Raw genomic sequence first — 20,160 nt, 5'->3', positions numbered from 1 at the left:
CATATATACAATGGAATATTACTCAGCCATCAGAAAGGATGAATACCCAACTTCTGCATCAACATGGAAGGGACTGGAGGAGATTATGCTAAGTGAAATAAGTCAAGCAGAGGAAGTCAATTATCATGTGGTTTTACCCCTTTGTGGAACATAAGGAATAGCATGGAGGACATTAGGAGAAGGAAGGGAAAAATGAAGGGGGAGAAATTGGAGGGGGAGACTAACCATAAGAGACTATGGACTCCGAGAAACAAACTGAGGATTTTAGAGGGGAGGGGGATGGGGGGATGGGGGGATGGGTTAGCCCGGTGATGGGTATTAAGAAGGGCACATATTGCATGGAGCACTGGGTATTATATGCAAACAATGAATCAAACTACATCAAAAACTAATGATGTACTGTATGGTGACTAACATAATAAAAAAAAAACTGGGAATTACAATCCCCAATAGATTATAAACTCTAATTTCTATTATAAATCTTGACAATGTAAAAATACTAATATGATGAATAATAACCAGAAGATAGAAGAGATGTGGAATGATAGATGATAATTCTTTTTTTTTTTTTTTAAGATTTTTTTATTTATTCATTTGAGAGAGAGAGAGTGAGTGAGGGCAGGAGCAGGGGGGAGGGTCATTGGGAGAGGGAGAGGTAGACTCTGGGCTGAGCAGGGAGCCCGAGGTGGGACTCGATCCCAGGACGCTGAGATCATGACCTGAGCCGAAGGCAGATGCTTAGCTGACTGAGCCACCCAGGTGCCCTGATAGGTGATAATTCTAATAACCACATCTCTCATAGCAAATTGAGTTACTCAGTCTGTCAGTCTGAAGCATATAGTTAAAAAATATATTTGCCAACTACTTAATGATTTACATAATCTCTTTCCTTCCCTTGCTTTTTTCTTTTTTTTTTTTTTAAGCCTACTTAAAAAAAACTCACAACCTGAAGGTGAACTCACAACTGTGAGATCAAGAGTCACATGCTCTACTGACTGGCCAACTAGGCGCCCCTGCTTTGCTTTTTCCATAATCAACTTCCCTCACTTTACTAGGATCATTTAGGAAATAATATCTCTTATGGTAAAGAAGCATTTACCCAAAGTTCATCAGTCTTTCAGGTTACTCAGGGCCATGGCACCTGCATGTGGATACTGTGTACTGCCCAGTCCTACAGGGGCTGTAACATCAACACACCCCTTCTAGGGTTGGGCAGTGCTCACCTGCACAACTGCACATGGCAGCCCATGTTTATGACAGTTTTCTTTAGTTTTAAGTATAAAGTTAATGATTTTCCATTAAATGTAGCTTATACAACAAGAGCCCACTGAGCCCAAGTACTTTTCTTTAGAGTGCAAAGTGGTGGTTAGCATGCTGGTTCGAGAGTCAGACTGCTTGGGTTAGACTCCTGACTAGCTAGCTGTGTGATGTGGGGAAAATGACTCAGCATCTCTGTGTCCCAGCTTCTTCATCCATAAAACACAATAATTACAGCCCAACTGGTAGTTGAGAAGATTTCACGAAATTATCCATGTACACTGTTTCAGCTGTGAAACCAAGACACTCAATCTGATTGGAAGGAGAGAAACAAAAGGAAGGACTCTGGTCTCTCACACTATTCTGTGGTCCTAGAAGGGGTAGCTCATGTGATTCTAGTTCAGGAGAGAATTCTGCCCACCTCAGGCATTGGCCTATTTTCCAATTTCTCATGGCTTAGGGTGGCAATATGAATATTTTGGTATGAACTTTTTAAATGACCATCAAATACAACCAATGGAACAAATCTTGTGCATGTCTCCCTTTTCTACACAAACTAACAAAACCCCCAAAAAACCCCAAAGCCCAAAAAACCAAAAAATCCCCCTGCAGTTCAAAGACTGTGCCGAGAAGCTATTATAATATCCTCATTCAGTATGCTTATTAAGTACATTCTAATTTTTACCATTTGTGAATTGCTCTGAAGAGTTTTCGAGAGGACAGCCTGTTGCAGTTGATCTGCAAATTTGAAAACCAACTAGGTTTCTGGTGAACAGTAACTTCCCCTCTGGGGGCTGTGCAGGGAGGGCTCTGCTGTGACTTTTTCACTGTATTAAAAGCTCACCTGTCACCAAGAAAAAGCGATGGGTGTGCACACAGCGGATTATAGAAACAGCCTGAACCAATATTGGAAAGCACTCTCTGTATACATTATTTATTGTTTACGCCAGGGAACGCAAATTTATTCTGTTTTGAGGAGAACGGAGGTTCATTAAAGGAGACACTGTGATAGGGAATCATCAAAACCCAGCACCTTCCTGCCTAGAATGTAAACAAGCCTCACAAAATTAAATACTTGGTGTGTTTTCGAAGCCCTAATCGGTGGTAGGCCCTCATGGAAACACACACGCATTTATGCGGAATTGGGCACAACTGGCAGGCTCTGCTGGACAGACCGCTCCGACTCACGAGGCTTTCTAGATGTTGACCTCCAGCATCTCCCACTGGCCTGCCATTGGCCCGTCTGTCTGCTTCCCAGTCACGGGCCAAAGGAGACCAACACACACACACATACACATTCATGAGGCATAGCTTAATATATATTTCAGAAAAATAAAAAATTACCACCAACAAAGAAACCCAACCCTAATTCTGCACAGTTGAGTCTTCTTCCTACTCCTGTGATTTCCTGAGGGACTCGCTTTCTACGTCTGTACTTGCATACTCCTCTCATCTGTTTGCTCATCAGTAGGGACGGCACGTCCTCATATCACGACACTCCCTCACCCCCTTTTGGAAGACTTACTATTTAAAAATGGATCTTGTTTTGTTTTTTTAAATGGCTATAATAATCACTCAGTTTAAAATTCGAAAGTTTATATAGACAGAAGGATAAACAGGGAAAAACCTTCCCTCCCCCCTGACTCCCAACCACTCAGCTCCCTTCCTCAGAGATGACCAACGTTCGCACTTTCTCGCTACTTTTATGAGAAAATAGTGGAAGTCCAGAATCAGGTGCTAGGGACATAGTCACACGATGGCTTCAGGGACTATGTTGGGCCCCGTTGCCTACATTTTCCAAACCCGTGGAACTGCACAGTGATAATGCCAGGAACAAGGTCCTCGAAGATTCTAAAGCTCTTTAAATTGCCGGTGAAAGAGTCAACTAATTTAAACGGCATCAGTGTTTGTGCATTTCATTGAATTCTGGTTCTTTGAAAGCTGATAACCTGAGTATGACCACAATGGATGGCTCAGTAAGACACAGCAATTAATTAAAACACACCAGATGCCTATGATGCCAATGAAGGAAGTCTTGCAAATCAAGAAGTGCATTAATAAATCACCCGCTGAAGGCAGAGATCATCTCTTCCACTGTAGACTATTAGGCTCATACCTAAACCACACTTGGAAAATAAATGTCTTTATATTAATAGTCTGCAAATTCAGCAGTGTCCCTCTTTGCAAACAACTGTGGTGACCTGAGGCCAAGCAAGAGTAAACCACCCTCTTATGAAATTTTGTTCTAGAGTGGACAAAGGTTAAAGCTTATTATAGGACAGCTGGGGTTTCACAGCCGATGTCAATATCCATATATTTAGAAATCTTACTCAGTTTGCTTTGTGCCTCGTCTGCCCTGTCAGTCACTGGTGGCTAACCACTGGCGGACCCAACAATGAGAAGCTTGTGGCTTTGTGTGCTTCCCACGTGTCCACAAACCGTGGCCCCTTCGCTCTGCCTGTTGCTCTCCACCCCGACCGCTGATCCTGCACCCGAGTGGTTCACTCCCACGATGGCCACCACCCCCTGAGCGCACCCCTCCTCTGGTCCCTTAGGTGCCTGCTCTCAGGCACCACTGAATCAGCCGTAGCTACTTATTCTTACGTAATTCTTTTAGAACTTACTCATGTTATGCTATCTTGCTATCTTGAAGTTGAGTCTGTATTTTAGATATTTGTCAAAAATACATTGTTCTCCTGCATTCATTTATATCTACCCACCACCTGTCGCTTTGAGTATCTTGCAGCAGCAGAATTGGCAGATTAAGTTAACCATAAAGAAGAGTGAGTGTGGGGACGTGACAGAAGGCAAAGACCAAATGCCTCACTGTTTTTATCACCATCATCACCATCACCATCATCATCACCACAGTCACCATCATCCTAAAGAAGAAAAGCTCCTACTTTTGGTGCCAGGGCCTACGCCAGGCTCTTCACGGGCATCACCTCACCAAGTCTCCTTATAAGTAGTTCCTGGAAGGAGCAGCTATTATAATCTCCATTGTACAGATGAGAAAGCTGAGGCTTTGAGAGCCTCAGAAGGATATGACTTCTCTAAGAACACACACCTACAAGCACCTACAGAACGGTCTGACTCTGGAAACTGGGGCTCTTCAACGCTAAGCAATACCACCTCCCCTGGGGGCTGGCCAAACTCTTGCAAAGACCACTTAAGGCTCTTAAAAGGGCAATTCCATATTGAGATGGAAAATCCAACCATGGCTTCCCTAACCTGCTGTAAATGCAGATGATCAAATAGTTGTATGTAAATCAAATTCTTGGAAATGAAATCCTATTCTAAATCCACCAGGGAAGCTTGTTTCATTTCTTCACCAAGCAAAGAAAAATAGGATGGCAACACAATTTGTTCCAGTAGATCTATTTGGTAAAGTTAGATTTTTTTTTTATATCTATGACTACCTTAGAGTTGGGTTGGAGTGCTGAGCCCTGACCCTCCCCTGAGCCCAAATTCACTCCCTGCTGGCACCAAGGATACCTTGTGATCCGGACAGAAGAGAGAGAAAGCCCACCTCCCCATCTGCCATGCCAGGAATTGCTGGCTGAAGGCTAGGGTGGCAGAAATCAGTGCTCCTTTGGGAGGAAGAGAAGGAGGAAGAGGAGGAGGCATAAAATATGCATGAAGCAGATTTGCACGGATGGCTAAGTGAATTCCTCAGTTAGCCCACCACTTACTGCTCAGCTCCAGCAGCAAAAGGAAGGTGGCAGTGCTTTGAGTCAGATACCCTTCATGAAGCTATTTGAAATCTTCTGAGGAAAACAGAGTTAACAAATGTCTTGCATAATGTGTCCATGCAGCTTCTCCTGCAGACGAGGTCAGCTGTATGTCGGTAGCTAGAATCTCCCTGTAATTCCCTGAACATTCTGTTGGATCCAGAAGGAAGGGCCTTCAGCCCCAGGACTGTAGTCAGCAGACAGTCTTCACGTGTTGGCACCATCGGGGATTGTCTCAACTATGCCCAAGGTCATATCCTTCCCAAAGGACTCCCACAGATGGGTTGTTCACAAGGGCCCAGCCATGTTGGCCCACTCTGGGACAGCCCACTGACAGGCTCCTGACAAGGAGAGAGCTCTCCACGGGTTGTCTGAGGCCGTGTACCTGCATGTCCCCTCAACTGCTCTCTGCTCCACCCTCTCTCCGCCACAGGTGTTGATCCCAGGCATGTGCCTTGACACAAACCCTTTACCCAACATTCCATCTCAGAGGTGACCTCCCAGAAACCTCAGCCTGCAACAAGCATCCACACAAACATCTGTAAAACAGAAATGATTGTAGCATTAAGGGGAAGGGTCTTACACTCATTGGGTATAAAATCTAGGAAGCCAGACTAAAGTTAGCTGAGAATTTGCCCCCGTGTTTCCTGTTTTCACGGTGTCAGTATTAACAAGAATGACTGCTTCCAACTACTTCAAATAAGGTACAAATCTATACAGTTTATTTATCAGCCCATTTCTCTTCCATGGAAAATTCCCCTGCGATCAAATTATTTGGATACACTTCCCTTTATTTGGTAGGCATAACGGATTGCAAAAAAAAATGGCTCCAATTCTTCCTGCGTCTGTTGCCTTTAGCAATGTGACCCTTTGTAACACTTCCAATCAAGACATAAGCTAAACCTTGAATCAGGGATGGCCTTGTGTCTTGCCTTGGCAAATGGAACGTGATGGAAATGATGTCATGCCAGTTCCAAGGTAGGCCCTGAACACTTCTGCTCTCTCTCTCTCTCGGAACCTTATGCAGCCAACTACGTGGAAAAGCCTGGGTAAGCCCCCAGGGAGGTGAGAAGGCTATATAACAAGCTGAGACCACCCCACAGCTCCCAGCCAACCTAGCCGACTCACGGCTGAGCCCAGCCAAGACCAGAACTGCCCAGAAAAGCTCAGCCACAAAATTGTCAGCTACAGAAATAGCTTCTGTTGGAACCCACATGTTTTGGGGTAGTCGATTATGCAGCAAACACTGTCTGCTGAAATAAGAGTGGTTATTTCCAAGACTGATTCTGAAGACTGCATTTGGGGGCAAATTGGTCCATTTCCAAAAACCTATTAAGATCCAAGTCAAGAATATTAAGTAGAGGGGAAGGAATACAGAAAATACTCTCTATAGGTAGAGTTAAAATTGCAATTTGAAAAACGGCTCAAGATAAAATGGCTTAGTCCAAGAAATGAACTTCCAGGCAAGAATATAGAAAAAGATCTGTGGTCAAGTTGGGAGTTTGAGAACCGTGACCTTGGAAAGTCCCCACGTGACCTGCTGTTCCCTTCTCTGTCCTATGGCCACAGAGTGGAGAACTACAACAGGAAATTAGAGAACCTTTAGGAACCCCGCACTCTCCCCTTGCCTGCCACGGAATACAACAAATGAAAAAAGAAAACTTCTCTTTGTCCAGGAACAGAATAAACAGTCTTTGGCTTTTTAAAATAAAATTATTTCAGAGCTTGACCCTAATACTTGTTCCAGTATTTGGTGCAAAAAGGTGGTTGGCCTGGTGGCCATTTCCTAGGGGGAAAAAAAAAAAGTCTCCCCGGTCCCTGCCCCAGGTCCTGACATAAACCTGGCTCCTTTTCCGCTGTTGTGCTCCTCCAGATCGATTTGCCCAGAGCAACTGTTTCCACTGGCCACTTTGACTCCGAGCCAGGTGTGCATTCCTCTGATAATCTAGCGCCTGGGGTGGTGGCTTGCTGAGTCATAGTTCGACTTCAGAAGTCAGACGCCTTCACCTCAATCTCCAACGTGAAATTTCCTGCAAATTCAACATCGGTTCACACAGGCTTTTGAACCTCTTAAAAACCCCTTTGACTTCCCGATACTTCTCATTTCTCCACCCTCGATGCTTAGGATGCACCTGCCTTAATTGGGTTACTTCCTGCTACCCTGCAGCTGGAAGAAGCTGCAAGAGACAGAGTGTTTACAAGCCTCTGGGGTGGTATTCACCTACTGACTCACCGTGTGGCCACGAAGAACCTTCCACGTGGGCATCTGGCCCTCGGCAGAATATATAGTTAGCGTGCATGCTTTAGCAAGGTACTCAGAAGGTCCTATTAGCAGGTCCCATTAAATCTTCTTAAACTAGAGCCTCGACCTCTCAATAACTTCCTTATATTTGCGTGAGTCCCTCGGCAAGGTTACAATGTCATCTGACAGGACAGGATTTGCACTCAGAGACAGACAAGACACGAACGACAGTGGCAGTCCCTGCCATCCACCAGCATCTAGATGGCGAGGAACTTCTGAAACGTGCCATTCTTCTTCACAAACTCCTTGGAGGTATTTCCTATCCGACCCAGCTCAAGCAAGTATGCTCATTTGCAAGTGCAGGATCATCAAGGTGGAGGGTGCCGGTGGCAGAGGGTAAAGGCATGGGCACATCAGTCTACTCCTGGGACACATTCCCTCTCCCTTCCCTTACGCAGAGATAAAATTGATCAAGATGAATATCAAGTGTGGTCTTTAAAGGAGAAAGTCTCAAAAGGGTAGCTCAAGGCATATGGGGATGTAGGTGTCTAAGGAGGACGACGAACCCCTTGGGCTCTACCCCTGGGCTAATGCAACAGTAGGGAGTGCAGACAGGTGCCCTCCTGACTCATCTGAAAAGAGTTCTTCCTGGGACCCCTCCAGCTAATGAATGTACAAGCACCCAGGGATCATATAAGAACTGTACCTGTTAATTAACGAACTGTTGACAACGTCAGGGGCCACATTATCATGTTATGCATTTCTCAGCTTTGCTGGTGGGAGAATTTTTTTTATTTGTGTGTGTGTGTCTATATATATATATATATATATAGACACACACACATATATACACACATTTTTAAAGATTTACTTATTTATTCGAGGGAGACAGCTTGTGTGAGAGTGAGAGCATGGGGGGAGGGGCAGAGGGCAAGAGAACCTCAAGCAGACTCCGTGCTGAGTGTGGAGCCTGACGAGGGGCTCGATCTCATGACCCTGAGGTCATGACCTGAGCCAAAACCAAGAGTCGGACGCTTAACTGACTGAGCCACCCCGGCACCCCTGGTTGCAGATTTTAAAATAAAACCTTGAGTTTCTACCATTATAACTTTTAAACAGGTGTTCAATATTTTGAAGCTAATAAATATGGACAAGTATTTGTAAGAATTACATGCATTTCTCTGTGTTTACAGAAGGATACTTTCTTGTGCAGTTTGAGCATTTATGTACTCAAAGGTTTTTAAGTTTAAGAAATATATATATACATAAAACAACCAAACAGATGAGCTGTAGGTAGGAAATGTTAATGCAACATTAGGGAAAAGGTCACATAGAATATGAAACGAATAAAATGCTACAAATGAAGAGAGAAAAAGTAAGAAGAATTCAGTAAGAAGAAAGTTAAAAAATCTGAAGAGTAGATATAGACTAACACAAATAATCTCTGGATGTGAATAAATCAATGAGCCGTAACGAAAGAGAGAAACCCAAGAACCACCTGGAAAGTAAGGCTTTGGGGACACGAGTTAAATGCAATATTTAGTTAGTAAATACGAACACTTTCTCAGACAGGGGATGTAGTTCTGGGAAAAGCTGAATTGAAGACGCAAGTTCTTGGGGTGTCTCAGCATCTGTATGGGTGTGTGTATATTATTTTATTTTTTATTTTTAAAGATTTAATTATTGTGGGGTGGGGAGAAAATCAGCAGTGGGGAGAGGCAGAGGCAAAGGGAGAAGCAGACTCCCTGCTGAGCAGGGAGCCCGACACGGGACTCGATCCCAGGACCCTGGGATCCTGACCTGAGCTGAAGGCAGACGCTCAACCGATGGAGGGCCCCCCGCCTGGCGCCCCAGATGTGTGTGTTTTAGCCACAGCGGCTGGAGCCACCAGCTTCTCCTATTGGTTTTGAGTCACCAGCTGGTCAGGCACCTCGATACCCAGAGCCTTGTCACCACTTAATTGGCTGTGGGTCTGTTTCATCACTTTGTTCTCAAGTTATAGGCATGGCGATAACACAGATAATAGTAACAACTTATATATATTATTCATACGGAAGCTTTATCTCTCGATATAATGTGGCCTGGATCCTTCATACAACGATTACGACCCTCACCGTACAGACAAGGAGTCTGAGACGGGGTTCCTAGTCTTAAGCTCGGGTCCGCGTTTACTACTTTTCCAGTGTCAGAGTTTCCTGGGCTGATGTGAGGTGGAAACCCATGCTCAGGAACTTTCTGGCTTGCTCACGAACTACGCTGGACCCTGACCCACCGCAGTCTTGCTTCCCTTGGCCAGTGGTTCCCAAAGCAGCTTGTCTGGAGCCTGCCTCACAATGACACGGTGCCCAGGACACAGAGCTAGAGACACATGGGTTTGTGGTCGATGGTGGGCATGACTTCTAACCCAAGCTTGCTAAGGAACTGAATTATCTCATGGACTGAACAATTTCGCTGACTAGGCAAGGCAGGCTCATGGGTCAAAGAACAAAAGAGAATCGGACAGGCCAAGGTTCAAATCTCAAGCCTACCACTTACTGGGTGTGATTATGGACAATTTAATCTCTGTAAGCCTCTGGTTTCCTTCTACAGCAAAAAGATGAAAGGAATTCCATTTTATCAGCAGCATGAAAAATTTAGGTAAAAAAAAAAAAATCTAAATAGACTTAAGTTTCCCAGAGTCAGCATTCCTAACAGCTAGAAGGCTTTTGCCAGAGAGGTTATGGAATCCTTTTTGTAAACCTTTAAAACGATAACAGAGCCTCGTTACTCAGAGAGGCTGGAGTGCAATCCTGGTGGTCTGGGAAGGACTTAACAGGTCTCTGGTCTCTTAATATCAATATTGGTGACACTCTTCTGCTTCTATTTGTTTAACAAAAGTTAATTTGGGGCGCCTGGGTGGCTTAGTCGGTTAAGCATCTGCCTTCGGCTCAGGTCATAATCCCAGAGTCCTGGGATCAAGCTCCGCCTCGGGCTCCCTGCTCGGTGAGGAGCCTGCTTCTCCCTCTCCCACTCCCCCATGCTTGTGTTCCCTCTCTTGCTGTCAAATAAATAAATAAAATCTTAAAAAAAAAAAAAAAAGGTAATTTTGACACAATCACTTTCTTGTTTGCCCCTGCCCACATTCCAAACTTCATCGAAATGCATTAAAAAAAAATCAAGATATTTTGGTTCGAAAATTATTGGCCACTTCTCTGTTTCAAGATTCAGAAACCCCCCATTCAAACCTAAGATGTACCCAACAGTCTTTACCAATATGCCAAAAGGTAGCAAAACCAGTCGATTACTTCCATGCATCAGTGAAATGAATGAGCAGAGACAGAGGGAAGATGAGTAATGGTTACCTTAAACGAACTACTTAGCAATCACCTTTTTGTGCCCGAGTCCCACATTTCATTAACTGAGGCCTCGTCTACTTTTCGTGCTAGCCAGAAAGTGGGGAGAAAGACAGGTGGATCAGGTGGACAGGTGGATAGAAGGTGAGATGGTGAATTTTAGGCACCCGTAAAGGAAGAGAGCCAGCCTGAGTAAGTGAATGAATGAGACAGGGGCATTGCTGGAGAAAATCAGCTCAGTGTTTCGGCTCAAGGGTGGACCAGACCCAGGAAGAGTTTCTGGCTGAGCATTGCTCAACAGTCTAAAAGTGCAGACAGATTCATTGCGTCCACGGCGCAGGCCTGCCACACAACCTTCTGAGGGTGTCCCACCACCAAAAACTGCCTGTCACAGTGGGACGTGTCTATAGGCAAGTGAGCAACCCAGAGAATTCGTTCCATGATGCCACAAATATTGACTCGGGCTTTGCTGGGGAGGCACAAGGGACCAAGACCTAATCCTTGCTCTCAGGAGACCTGCAGTTCAGTAGGAAAACAACACAGGTATAGAAGGAGCTACAGGAAAGCATGAGAATCACAATGGGGGAAACCGAAGTGACTCGTCTGGGGGGGGCGGCTGGGGCATTGTTAAAGAGAAACCAAGCCTACACTGGGTCAAGGTGGTCAAGGCAGATGTTACTCAGTAACGACTGGAGTTGGGGAAAGAGATCTCAAGATGGACTGAGCTCAATTCTGAATACAGCAGCGACAGCTGGGGATCAGGTGCCAGTAAGCAGAGCGAGGGGATCAGCGGATAGAAAGTCACTAAGAGGAGACATCCAGGGTTGGGGATTCTTGCTGAACTGGCCAAATAGGAATTTTGCTGGAGGCAGGCCAGGGACTTGGGTGTCAAGTGGCGGGGGGGGCGGGGGACGAGGAGGGTGATCAGATACCAAGTGGGGGGCGGGGAGGTCTCACTAAACAGACTGAGCAAGAGTCTTGCTAGAACTGCACCTCAGCAGGCCAAGGACAGGGCCCAAGGTCGGGGCCTAGTCAACATGAGGGCTCACAGGAGGCTTTGGTTAGAAGAGAGACTTGGTCAGACTGCTTCCTGCAGAAAAGGCATATTTAGGGGCACCTGGGTGGCTCAGTTGGTTGGGCGACTGCCTTCGGCTCAGGTCATGATCCTGGAGTCCCGGGATCGAGTCCCGCATCGGGCTCCCTGCTCAGCGGGGAGTCTGCTTCTCCCTCTGACCCTCCCCCCTCTCATGTACTCGCTCTCAAATAAATAAATAAAATCTTTAAAAAAAAAAAAAAAGAAAAGGCATATTTAGGCTGCAGGCTGAAGGCTGACAGAAGTTGCACGGCGGGGGGGGGGGGAGGGGGGGCAGATTTCCAAGCAGAGAGAAGAGCCAGTGTGAACTCCCCAGATGGGAGGGGAGCCCCGCATATTTGGCAAAGAGGACAAAGCCGGTTATGTTGGCAGGCGAAGTCTGGGGCAAAGAGGATCGGAAGTCAGACTAGAGACAATAAGCGAAAGAGAGATTTTGCAGCCTTCGCAAACTGTATCAGAAGATCAGATATGTCCTAAGGCCCAGTGGGGAAGGTTTCCCTGGGGGACTACGAGTTTGATTTCTCTAGCCTCCAGGCTGCCAGACAGGGTGGAGAGGCAAGGCCAGAGGCAGGGAGGCAAGACTGGAGGTGGGCCACAGAAACGATATGAGTTCATACAAGTGCATGAGGGTGACAGCCTGGGGCTGGAGAGAAATGGAAGGATTAAGACATTTTGCAGTTAGGAATAATAGCACTTGAGGGGCGCCTGGGGTCAGTTGGTGGAGCGTCTGCCTTCAACTCAGGTCATGATCCCAGAGCCCTGGGATAGAGCCCCACATTGGGCTCCATGCTCGGCAGGGAGCCTGCTTCTCCCTCTCCCTCTGTTGCTCCCCCTGCTTGTGCTCTCTCTCTCTTTCTTCCTCTCAAATAAATAAAATCTTTTTTTTTAAAGGAACAGTAGCACTTGATTTAGTGGCAGGATTTAGTGACAGGAGAGAGAAAGTCAAGAACAACTCCCAGGAAGCAGACTTTGTCCACTGGAGAGATATTAAAGTTAGCAACATTGCTGGAAGAACAGCTTGCAGGGGAAGACGATGATTGGCTTGACACACACTGAGTTTGAGTTTTCAGACGTTCAAGTTGGGAGCTCAGGCATTGAACCCCTGTTCTCTTCAGTTCTGATGGTGCCTTGCATTGTCTCTTGAGGGCTGACATGGTGGCCTCCCGTCATGCCTTGCTGATTATCTGGGACTTGTTCTGAGGGCTCACCTACACCAGGGGAGGTGGGTAGCCAGGACAGAAAGAATAGTGGAAGGGGCAGCATCAAAAAGGATAACCAGTTCCTCTTTTCCCTCTTCTCTTTCTAGAACCCTCCCCAGTCCCGCTTCTAAGAACAAAGTCCAGGAGATATCATGCACTTCCCACCAATTCACACACCAAAGGTACGATTAATAGCCTATAGGAAATGGGGCACCTGGGCAGTTCAGTCAGTTAAGCATCCGACTCTTGATTTCGGCTCAGGTCATGATCTCAGGGTCATGCGATCAAGCCCCACATGGGGTTCTGCACTGGGTGTAGAGCCTGCTTCAGATTCTTTCTCTCCCTTCCCCTCTGCCCCTCCCTACCACCTCCCTCTCTAAAAAAAACCACATTATTTTAAAAAGTATTTTATTTATTTATTTGACAGAGCACAAGCAGGGAGAGTGGCAGGCAGAGGGAGAGAGAAGCAGGCTCCCTGGAACCTGATGTGGGGCTCGATCCCAGGACCCTGGGATCATGACCTGAGCTGAAGGCAGACGCTTAACCAGCTGAGCCACCCAGGTGCCCCCCCAAATTTAAGTAAATAAATTAAATAAATGTAATTAAATGAATAAATTAATTAAATAAATTAAATAAATAAGATAGCCTATAGGACAACTTTCTACAAAAAACCCAACTCATAAAGTGATTTGGAGGCATTTTACGGGGAAGATTAAGATGCCTTCCCATATACATTCTTCAACCTGGGTAGAAGCATAAAGTTGCGTGAAGAAAGCAAGTTGCATAATGCAACAAAAATAATGAAAGTCCTCTTACAGAGATAATATGGAGATAGCTAGTTGTTGACCTGCAGGGAAGGAGAGAGGAGAATGGGATAATGGAGAAATAGGAAGGATACCTCAACCATATCTGTAATAATTTGTTAAAGTTTATTTAAAACAAAGAGCTGGAGCGCCTGGGTGGCTCACTCAGTTGAGCGTCCGACTCTTGGTTTCGGCTCAGGTCATGACCTCAGGGTCGTGAGATCGAGCCCCGTGTTGGGCTCTGTGCTCAGCTGGGAGTTGGCTTGAGATTCTCTCTCCCCGTCTCCCTTTGCCCTTCCCCCTGTTCGCACTCTCCCTCTTTCTCTCAAATAAATAAATAAAAATAAAGAGCTGATGCATCTTTGGCAAAATGTTAACATTTGTTAAATCTGGGAGCTTGGCAGATGTATTTATCTAAAATTTTCCCCTCATAAGGTTTCTGAATTAAGTAGCCACCGCCCACCCCTCCAGGAGGTGGCGCTAAACCCCGTCCTTCCCAAGAGTGGGCTGGACTTTGTGACCCGCTTCCAGAGACTTGACAGAGTGGGGAAAGAAATAAGCGATAACCATTCAGTGGAGAAACCTGGTGGATACCACCATCAGCAGATGATAAAGCTTAACCTCACCAGAGATGTCGTGGGGTAACACATACCCCTGACATGATGTGACCAGAAGGACATGTCGCTTCTGTGGCATCCTTCCGCCAAACCCATAATCCCCGTTAATCATGAGAAAACAAGAGGCAGCCCCATCCTACAGGACACCTGGCCAGTACCCCTCCAGACTGTCCATCATTAAAAAGAAGGAAACAGTGAGAGACTGTCACAGACCAGGAGGACACGAGGGAGACGTGGCCACTGGATGCAATGTGGTCGCGTGGACTGGAATCTGGAACAGAGAGGGGACATGAATATAAAAGGGGGTGAAATCCAAATTTAGTCTGGAGTTTGGTTAATAGCAACATATGCATGTTAGTTTCTCAGTTGGGACAGATGTACCTTGGTTGTTACAGAAGACATTAACCAGAGGGAAAACTGGACGATGAGGATATATGAAAACTCTCTGTCCTGTCAATGCAACTTTTCTGTACCTCTGACATTATTCCATCAGAAAAGTTTATTTTTAAGATTTTATTTATTCAGGGGCGCCTGGGTGGCTCAGTCGTTAAGCGTCTGCCTTCGGCTCAGGTCATGATCCCGGGATCCTGGGATCAAGCCCCGCATTGGGCTCCCCGCTCAGCGGGAAGCCTGCTTCTCCCTCTCCCACTGCACCCTGCTTGTGTTCCCTCTCTCGCTGTCTCTCTCTGTCAAATAAATAAATAAAATCTTAAAAAAAAAAAAGATTTTATTTATTCATTTGAGAGAGAGAGCATGAGCAAGCAGAGGGGGAGAGGGAGAAGCAGGCTCCCCACTGAGCAGGGAGCCAGATGTGGGGCTCAATCCCAGGACCCCAAGATCATGACCTGAGCTGAAGGCAGATGCTTAACCAACAGAGCCACCCAGACATCCCAGAAAAGTTTATTTTTTTTAAAAAAAGGACTGTATGCCGTCAAGAACCCTCCAATTCAAATGGAAACCAGCAAGGGGTCACCTGCACCTTAGGGAATCACGACACATGATGAAAATACAGGGGTCCCTCGCTTCCCGGTGCAGATGAAGAAGGAAGGGAGCTGTGGACCTCAGTTTTTCAGAAAACTGAAACTAAACCTTCCGTCACACACACACACACACACACACACACACACACACACACACACACAAATACCAGCTTACTTTTTCAGTTCTTTTTTGATGGCAAGGGTTCAAAAGCAGATGATAAAATCCCCTGCCCTTTGAACAGAGGACAGTAGGTGTAATGGAATACTTTCTTGGTGAAAGGGGTCACTGGTGAGAACATCTGCTATTACCTGACGCCCAGCCAAGAATGGGTCTGCCTTTGGTTCTCTTCACTGTGGGAGGGAGCTGGGATTGTAGACACCATCCACCACAGCTAAGAAGTGGCTCAGAAAAGGCCCAAGGGTCCTGGGATGGAGCCCCACCTCGGTCTCCCTGCTCATCGGGGAGTCTGCTTCTTTGCCCCTCCCCTGGCTCGTGTGCATTCTCTCCTCTCTCAAATAAATAAAATCTTAAAAAAGAGAGAGAGAGAGATGGGCTCCTCCTCCGGAAAACGGACTTCACCCTGCTCTCTGCCCAGCTTTTCACACAGCCAGCCCCCCCAACCTGGACTTAATCTCCCATGGAGACAGCATTGAGGGCACTTTCCTGAAGTCTCGTTCCCTTGACTTCCCTCAAAAAGGGCCATAAAAATGACATGCTGGGTTGTTCTCACCCTATAAGCAAGAGAGAAAGCTCCTTGTAGAATAAAGATTTGGGGACACAGGAGATATTTAAAGAGCAATGAGAGTCTTCAAGAAGTTTCCTATACAACGTTCACTTGGTCAGCTGTTGGCTGGAGACCGGCACCACCGACATCAATAAACAAGACCAGAGGTTTTGACCTGAAATTGTCAGCTAGCTCATCTGAAGCAAAAGTCTGACTGAGGAGAAGAGATCTTTACACCCATCCTGGGTCCCCCTTCCCCTAGGAAAGCAGGCAAAGATCTCTTCTTCATTGAGGGCAGGGTTGTGCAGCTTCAGAACGATTCAAACCTGGGGCCTGATAAGCCTACCCTGTGAAGGGCTGTCCTGTGCACTGCAGAAATCGGTAAGCTGCTGGGGTGGCTAGAGTTAGAAAATCAGAATACAAAGGTCTCCGTTAAATGTGAATTTCGGATAAATGGCAAGTCATATATATATATTTTTTTAGTATAGGTACATCCCATGCAATATTTGAAGCACCCCTGGTCTCCAGCCACTGGATGCCACTGACCAGACCCACCCTGGCCTGCAGTTCCGGCAACTAAAAATATCACCAGACATTGACAAATATCCCCTGGGGGGCAAAACTGCCTCTGCAGAGTCAATGATTCATGATAACCCAAAGAAGGCCTCCAGTTCCAATGTCTCTATCTTCGCCTTCAGAGGTCATCTGAATCTACCTGGTAAAGCATCAGCCAAAGAATTTAGCCACATGAGAAACTCTTCTGCACATCTTACTTATACATTTTGAAAACATTATTTATTTTGCTTTTCTTTTTAAATGATTTTATTGATTGATTGATTGTGCAAGCAGGGGGAGAGGGAGAGACTCTCAAGCAGACTCTACACCCAGCCTGACACGGGACTCGATCTCACGACCCAGAGATCACGACCTGAGCAGAAATCAAGAGTCAGATGTTCCACTGACTGAGCCACCCAGGCGCCCCTTATTTATTTTGCTTTTTAATGTCCCTTGGGATCGATTCCCTCTAGGTTTTCATGCCATGTAAATTCTTGGCTCTCTTGCAGAACTAGCAGGCTCATTTCGATCGGATTATGTAAATTATGAAGGCTGCCATATTTTCTTTTCTTCCTTCACAGCTAGAAAGCTTACAAGTAAAATAAATGCATGGTTGCAGACATCACCTAAGCTCACAGGGCTAGTGTTTCAATTTTTTAGACAGACATCTACATCGTGGCTTTTGTATGCACCTATATTTTATTTATTTTTTTTTTAAAGATTTTATTTATTTATTTGACAGAGAGAGACACAGCGAGAGAGGGAACACAAGCAGGGGGAGTGGGAGAGGGAGAAGCAGGCTTCCCGCGGAGCAGGGAGCCCGATGTGGGGCTCGATCCCAGGACCCTGGGATCATGACCTGAGCCGAAGGCAGACGCTTAACGACTGAGCCACCCAGGCGCCCCTGCACCTATATTTTAAATGCTTTACAAATATTTACTCCTTGAATTCCTAGAACTTCTTAATTACCTATAGGTACATACTATTATTATTCTCCCTTTCAGGATAAAATACTGAGTTCCTTTTTCGGATGTTTTTACGAATTATTTCCTCTTTCCTCACTGTCCTTATTTTACAAGGAAGCCCCCTCCGATTCTGTTTGGCAGCTGGTTGGGCAGAGTTACTTATCGCACACGGAGACCACTTCGGACCCTCAGCCTCACCTGTCTCTCGTTTCAACTGCCACCGTAGCGACCAGCTCCAGAAACTTCTTCCAGGTGCCCCCTCCCGGAGCCCAGCCTCACACCCATGCACACACCTCTCATCTCCCGTCTTGGCTTCCCTGGGAACACCAAGATGTGGGACAATAAGGGATCTTGCTTCAGAGCCCAGAACGCACAACCTGTAATTGCAAAGGAATTAACACCTCATGGTTCAAATATTGTGTAATGGAAGATGGGGACTGGCAGATAAATTCGTTCTCTTTTCTTTTTTACTCCAGACTGTCCTGAGATGCAGCTTTTTGGGGGCAGTGCTGTAAAATAAAGCCATTGGACGGTACTTAGGGGCAACCAGCCCAGCCAGGTCTGCTCAGATGCCCCTCCTCCTTCTCTGTCTCATTCCTGTTCTCTTGCTTCCACTCCCAGGGAAGTTGTGCTCCCAACAAGGCAGCAGCACCCCGCTGTTGTCAGGTTCAGCTTTCCAAGGAATGCAGACCACAATAATTATAATTACAACAAAACCACACTGGATGCAAGCTGATCTAGTTCCTTCCATTAACTTCAGAGTCAGGAGTATTTACTGTGGCCCAATCGGAATCCAATTCTGGAACGTTCTCCCTAGCGGGACTTTAAGGGTCAACCCCATCACCTTGACAGCTGAGGACACCGAGACCCAAAGAGGGAAGGGGACTGCTCGAAACCACATGTCCTGCTAGTGGTGGTGAATACAGTACATAGAGTTAGTGCCTCCGGCATCAGGGGGGTTTCCATACCCCATGATTTCATCCTGTGCTTGCAGATCGGGTCATTAGCACTATTTTCCCCATTTTATGCATAAGAAACAGAGGCTCGGAAAAAGCTCAGTGAGATGTTCAAGGTCACCACGTGAGCAAATGGAAGAGTCAGGTTGACACCAGGCCTCCAAACTCGGTCCTTCCCCAGCTGCCTCTGCTCTTCTTGGGAGCCGGTAGAAAACCAAACCTGGCCTTTGGAGGCACATAGGCTTTCAATTCAAGCCCTAGTCCAGCCACTGAACAGCTTTGTAACCTTGAGTTACTTAATTTCTCCAAGACGACTTTTTAATTCCAAAAATGGGGATCCTACCATCTACTCATAGTGGGGCTCTGAAGAGGAAATGAGATATTTTAATCTCCCAACGACAGTGTCTGTACACAGTAAGTGCTTAATAAATATTAGCCAGCATCAGTTCTCTGAAATCAAAGATGCCTTCCCAAAACAATACTAGCTTCTCTTCTGGAAGTGCTTACTAAGCGCCAGGCATGCTAAACGTTTCCCACAGAAGGAGGAATCTCTTCTGACCATGCTAACCTCACCGAGGGAGGGAAGATCAAGGGGGAAATCTGCTACTTCCTCTCCATTTCTTGTTGTCTCTGCCAACAGTTCCCAAACTTTTGTCCTTTACGTACCCCCCTTGTTGGACTCTGCCATATCTGTGTACCAGTTTTCACTGTTTTTTAAAGCAAACTCTACCCCCAGCCTGGGGCTCGAACTCACAACCCTGAGGTCAAGATTCGCACGCTCTCCCGACTGAGCCAGCCAGGCACCGCGTGCCCCCCCATGTGTACCATTTTTAAAGCTTAAATTTCTGGTTTAGTTTTGTCCTAAGCAAGAACACTACCAGATATTAGGTTTGAGTGCTAGTTATATTTTTCATTATACACATTAAAACATACACATCCACCATTAAAAGGGAAAATGTTATTATTTAAAATATCCCAGGGTCGCCTGGGTGGCTCAGTTGTTAAGCATCTGCCTTCGGCTCAGGTCATGATCCCAGGGTTCTGGGATCAAGCCCCGCATCGGGCTCCCTGCTCCGCTGGAAGCCTGCTTCTCCCTCTCCCACTGTGTCTCTCTCTGTCAAATAAATAAATAAAATCTTAAAAAAATAAAAAATAAAAATAAATAAAAAAATAAAATATCCCAGAAAAAAAAAGATAGGACAAGGTTGGAAAATACTCCGGAAAGAAATAAGGTAGAACAGTATTGGCAAAACAGTGATTATTGTGAAACCAGATGCTGAGTGCCCAGGGGCTGTAGCCTTCTCTAATTTTCCATATCTTTGAAATTTTCATAATAAAATCATTTAAAAAAATAAAACACAGTTATCAAACCTAGAGGCAGGGAGGCGAATGTTCTTTCACAGAGACCTAAAACCACGTCCCATTCCCCAATGGGAAACGTGAGCCCATAATACCTACTAGAAGGTCTGAGTCACGGGGACAGACGCTCAGGCTTCATTCTTTCACATGGGCTGCATCCCCTGTGCTTAGAACAACTAGTCACAAGAGATAAACGCCCCAGTAAAGTCTGCCAAACCAATGAGTGAATGATTATCAAGCCTCTTATCTGCCTTGTGGCTTCTGGCTCCGTCTCCGAGATGCCCTGTCCTGCTAACTCTCCCCAGAGAGTGGGCAATAAATTAACTTGGAAATTTGTACCCCAACA

At 45.9% G+C, this 20,160-nt stretch overlaps 1 protein-coding gene across 1 annotated transcript in view; it reads right to left on the bottom strand.

Moving 5' to 3' along the window:
* CCDC112 (coiled-coil domain containing 112) overlaps window positions 1-20,160 on the bottom strand; it is a 127,232-nt gene that overhangs the window by 92,492 nt on the left and 14,580 nt on the right. The window lies entirely within an intron of this gene.

Source organism: Leptonychotes weddellii, chromosome 7 (genome assembly GCF_054177405.1).
Source record: "Leptonychotes weddellii isolate Sample4059 chromosome 7, ASM5417740v2, whole genome shotgun sequence".
Taxonomy (NCBI): domain Eukaryota; kingdom Metazoa; phylum Chordata; class Mammalia; order Carnivora; family Phocidae; genus Leptonychotes; species Leptonychotes weddellii.
This window is presented reverse-complemented; position numbering and strand designations above follow the sequence as displayed.